Source organism: Megalops cyprinoides, chromosome 19 (genome assembly GCF_013368585.1).
Source record: "Megalops cyprinoides isolate fMegCyp1 chromosome 19, fMegCyp1.pri, whole genome shotgun sequence".
In the NCBI taxonomy this organism is placed as follows: Eukaryota; Metazoa; Chordata; class Actinopteri; order Elopiformes; family Megalopidae; genus Megalops; species Megalops cyprinoides.
In genome coordinates, this window is record NC_050601.1 from 19,830,723 (window position 1) to 19,836,390 (window position 5,668).

Below are 5,668 nucleotides of genomic sequence, written 5' to 3' on the forward strand. Positions count from 1 at the left end.
TTAAATTGCTTTATTAGAATGAGTGACAATTCATTGCATGACTGTGAAGGTTTCACAGTATACTGATAATGTTGCAAGGCCAAATTTCCCTCGCTCTCTCTCTCTATCTCTCTGTCTTCCTTTCTCCACCCTCCTTGTCTTCATGTTGCTTCTCTTGGCAGCCAGCTGATGTCCTGCTGCAGTTGCACAAACACGGCCCCCAGGCCTAAAGTCCGCCCACAGCCACGCCCACACACCGACGTCTCTGCTGGAGCTGGACAGGAGGCTGTATGTGACAGACTGGCCTGTGGACTCCTGGGCCGTGCCCCTCCTCCCCGAGCACAAAGGGGGTTTTCTTCTGTCAGTGGCAGGGGTCCCTCCTCACCCCAGGGGCCTCGGGGCCCCGCTGGTGTCATTAAGTGAGGCCTGAGTGAGATTGATGGGGGTCAGAACCCCCTCCTCCCCCCCTTTACCCTCGGGGCAACCCTTTCAAGCTCAAACACGGCTCGGCCAATCCAGCTGCACCCGTATCGCTCTGTCCTCCTCCTGCCTCCTCCTGTTCTTTTTGTTTTTTCTTTTCCTCCCTCTAAATTTAGCTGCATAAGGTTATAGTCTATTCCCTCCAGTTGATATCCTTTAGTCACAAGACCAAACGTACAAAATAACATGACCAGCTTGACAATCAGCGTGATGAAGGAGATGAAAACTCCTCTCCCCTCCAAGTACAGTTACCACTGCTAAAGTGAGATTCAGAATGGAGATTATGGGCTGAATAGGGCAGTCTTTGAAAAACAATCCATCTGTGTTATGTTTTTACCCCATAAATGGAACAGTGTGGACAGAAAGGAACGCTTTATCGAAAAAAAAAACTGCACATTCAGAGGGAAGAGAGCAGGGAGATTGAGACAAGCAATAAGGTTGTGTTCTTTTTGAAAGAAGATTTCTTACTGTATTCTGTTATTTTGAATGATCATATGATACAGCTCGACATTTCTTACAAGTTGACTGAGAGCATGTATGAATAATACAGGGAATATAGGAATGATACAGTCTGTAATCGATGACTATAGGGAAAATAACTGAACAGTACTTCCAATTTAGAAAAAGGGCATAGAATGAATAATTCCCTACAGTGAAAAATACCTTTCCTTATGGTGTTTGGTGGCATATGTTTGTAGTGGATGCTTCCTCTTACCATGGTTTCTGGGAAATGCTCACTGAACTGCACGTAGTTCTTTGGGAGTGTGTGTTTTCTTATCCTGCCCTATTCTGTTCAGCTGATGTTGCCAGAATTTAATATACACATGAATTCATTTTCATATTTATGTATATACAATATATGTTAAATATAGATATGTTAAATATATCTTATGTGGAGACTATAGTGTGGTCTGGTGCTATGTTCATGAGTTTGTTTGACCACATTGTGTTAACAGGACTCTCACTTTGTTGGTGTTCTCCTGACTCCCAAATTCGTCCTAATTAAACTGATTGAATGATTGTCAAGTTTAATTTGCACCAGCTAAACTTTCAGTTGCAAATGTGTCAGCTTTAACATCGAAAATGAATTCTGGCGACAGGGCTCCCTGGTATGCTCAGTGCACAGAGCTGAAAAGCATTTACACAATTTCAGCTCATTCTAGGGGGAGGTGAATGACCAATCAGAATTAGCCCCCGGTTCCCTCATCCCTTCCCTGCCCCTATTCTCAAGTGACCAGGATGTGGTGAGGGAGAGTCGAACTGAGGCCTCAGCAAAAATGAAAACAAATCATATTGCGTTGTTTACTCTTCCCCAAAAAAAGGATCCATCACCCACAACCCTGCTGTCCCAGGGCTCATCTGTCCTTGTCCAAAGGTTAAGAAAGGAGGGTGCTCAGTTCAGCATTATGTTTAGCTCTCAGATGTATTTAGCAAACGGGTGCATGTCAAACGTGGTGTTAATGCTCCAGCAGGGAGGTTATAATGCAGCAGCTCAGCCTGCATTGGGAGAAAGCTCACGGGGGGTGTGCCATAGGAGAGCTGCCCCTCTGACCCTGGTGATTGCCTGTGACGTCCTGGTCTATATTTGCCTTCCCTCCGTGCCACCGATCACCTCCTCAAACCCCTTTGGCTCCTGCTTGTAACTGTCTCTGAACTCTCATCTGATCGAATGCGCTTCGTTGCTGTGCCTTTGTCAGCAGTAAGCTACTGCCATGGTGGTTACCTGGGCTAGATTCCAACTATCAGCGAGACCTCAATGGATGTGCTAAGAGGGGACAGAGGGGGGAAGCCACAAATATTCAAACATCTTCAAGCGAGTGTGTGCCATTTTCAATGTTTTTTGTCTGTGTCTGGAACTTACTGTTAATACAATGTTATTTTAGACACCCAAGGTTTCTTAAACTTTTTTCCCTAAATTAAATCTTTACCAGCAGAATGATACATTTTCTGCATTATACATGGCTCATGATAATTGATATTTACGTTACATATTGAGGGATAGTAATAGCATTGCAATGGTAAGTTTCAGTTTATTTGAACTTCCCCTGGAAGTGTGTTTTGTGTCATTAACAAATAGTAAGTAGTAGTGCATAGTAAGTTTTATCACAATAAAAGTCTCCCCAGGCATAGTCAAAGCCCTTATGGTTTGACTAGACTTGCTGAGAATGAGATGCAGTCTAGACTTGCTCTGCTTTTATTCACCTTTCAGCAAGAGTGCTCCTCACCACCAGGGGGTGCTACAGAAGGCAGCAACACATAGGGAGCGTGCTGTGAGACGCTGAACATCCCAAGCTCAATGGAAAGAACTGTAGAAAAGGCCAGTCTCCTGCTTGTACCTCTGCTCCTGGGGCAGTGAGGGCAGTTAGACCAGGAGGGGTGTCGGGCAGGTGGAGCAGGCGCTGTCCATGGTGCTGGAGTGCCTCACGTTACCCGCAAAGAGGGGGGAGGCTGCTCCTCACTGCACCACGGCCTTATTGACGAAAGGTTGGTTTCAGAGTTCAGTTCCCTGCTCTTCTTCAGTCATGCGGCTGGCTAACCTTTAATGCAAAACTGAAGTAATACTGTGCTGAGGGTTTAGCTGCCTTAGAGTGACTTATACCCTCCTTGCACTTGGCCACACGCCCATCTTACGCATGGGCCACAGGCGGCGAATATATTTCCCTAAACCACACCAGGAATTCCAATATTAAACAGGAAATGGCCCAGAGGGCTGGACACATGGATTGTGAGGATCCTACGTGTAGTGTACGTTCCAAAAATCTGCCCTTAATACACAAGGGTTAAGAAAGATGATGATGCTGGTGGGTGATGCACAAGTGATCTGCCACTGAACCCACTGGTTTCTTGTTATTGGATGACTTTCCAGATTCATTAAGAGTCCATTCTCTGTTTAAATACAGCCTCCAAACGGCATCCTCTGTTTGTGTGCAACACTTGTATATCTTAATGTGCTTTAAAGAATAACAGCAATGACATGGTTCTTTTGTGCTTCCCCTCCATTGATCAGTCCCTGTGGTAACTCCATGGAGCCCCACTCATGGCACACAAATCCCCTCCAATCAACACTCCCATTCAGCCACTGCTTCTGCAGAAACAGTATCTCCCCTCTCTCCCTCTTCCACTTTACAAACCAACTATCAGCATGCAACAGCATCTAATGTGTTAACCTGGCCAAGCAACTCATAATAAGGACTATAGGTATCTAGGATGGTCATTTATAAACTCCTGAAAATTTTCCAGAATTGTTGTTATGTAAACATCAGCATTTTTCAGAAAAAAAAAAACAATTTGACAAAATGCAGTTTTACAAAACCACAGGCACATCTTGTCCGAGCGTTTAGTTCTCCGTTGAGTTGTCAAAAATATGGATCGGCTCCCCACAACAATAACACCATGGGTTTTGAAACTGATCGCCTTCTCCGCAGTGGATGTGGAAGTAGAGCCACAGTGTTTGATGGGTTCTGTTCCTTATGAGGGCTCGCTTTGTGCGGATCAAACACCAGACTCCATGAAAAGGGTGGGAAGCGTGTCTAAAAAACAGGCCCACCCAGTCTGCAGCGCGAACACAGCGTAATTGTCCCCCGACCTCCCCGACCCCTGACCTCTGAGCATAATGTCTCACTCTGCTTTTGGTAAATTGACTCCTCTGAGACTGACAAACATGAGATTTGTCCTGCCTTCGGGACAAAAACTGGAGCCATTGGTTCCGGTTCGTGACATAAGACGCTGTAGCAGGATGCCAATTGGATGAGTCAGCCCGGTGTCCTGTTGCCACGGGCAAAGCAAATGTAACTAGGTGGTCTTGCTCGCCGGCTGAAGAGGGCGACCAGATGATAGCCAGGCTCTCACTGACTGTCAAACTGGGGGTACATGTTGAGGGTGTCCAGGGAAAGGGGGACCACAATGCGCCTGAAAGCTATTTGTCAGCGTAAAACAGATCTGACTAATGAAATTGCGGGATAATGGAGTGTTTCTGCCCAGAGTACAAACAGCATGCTTCATGAATTTCTTTCCCGTGCTTGTCGCGGTAGGCCTGGTAACTCTCACCCAACTGTGCTGTTTCGCTCTGCCACGCTGGGGCGGAGCTGCAGAACGTCCCAGTCTCCCTAGAGCTTCTAGTGCTATGAGGCTCATGTAGCGATCGATGGATGATGACAGCACAGCTCGTGTAGATCATCTCCTGTGTTTGTTGGAAACCGTGTTCATTACACATTTAAGTCCTGAAGCTGCTATTGTGTTTTTTCACGCTCCTCGATGGTCTGTGCTACCAAACAAGAGTCTTTGCAGTGTCAGAGTGGTGAACATCTAATGCTCCTCAAAGTCATGAACAGAGCACCATGACATATTGATTCAATGCCCCCCAATATGCTCTGTAAATGTTTTATATTAATGTAATTTAAATTCCTTATCATGCTATCAATCTCAGCAATATACTAAATCATAAATCATGACAAATTCAAATTTGATGATACACCTGCACTAGCCCTCTGTATTATCTGAATCACTGGAAAAATATAAATGTGACATAAACTTATTTCAGTCAATACAGGGGGGTTAAGCTATACAGCGATCCCAGATTTCCCCTTAGGGAATGTCTTCTTGGAAAGGAATGCAATTAAAATGGAACCGGGTAAATGTACAAATATTTACTGAGACAATAAACCAGATGGGAATTCAAATACCACAATACAGAAAAGTTTATACCAGGTGCTTTTCTGGTCACCTAGGCATTTGCTATCAAACATGGTAAGCATGGTAAGCATGACCACCACACCCCTGTTAAAATTGTCCGCTTGTCATCTTTAATTCATGTCACCATTGCCGCTGTAGCCTGCCGCCAAGACAAGGCTCTAATCCCGCCCCTGTCACTCAGAGGGTGAGTCTTGTGTCACAGAGTGTGACGTGGAATGGTCTGTTGGGGGTCAGTGAAGTGGCCATTTGACAGCTGGCACAGTCTGAGATGGGACTCACTTTATTCAAAAGGGGCCCAGTGCTGAAAGGATAGGGGCTCCCCTTCCCTCTTAGACCAATGGTATGGTCCCGTTTCTTCTCACATCCCTATGGTATGGTTCCCTAAGAAGAGAGGAGCTCCCCTTTCTTTTCACCTCAAAGGTATGATCCTCAGAAAGGCTCATATCATATAATCCTGGAGTGAATGCTCTAATTAATTGCCATATAATTTCTTCTCATTCCACTGCTATGATCCCCT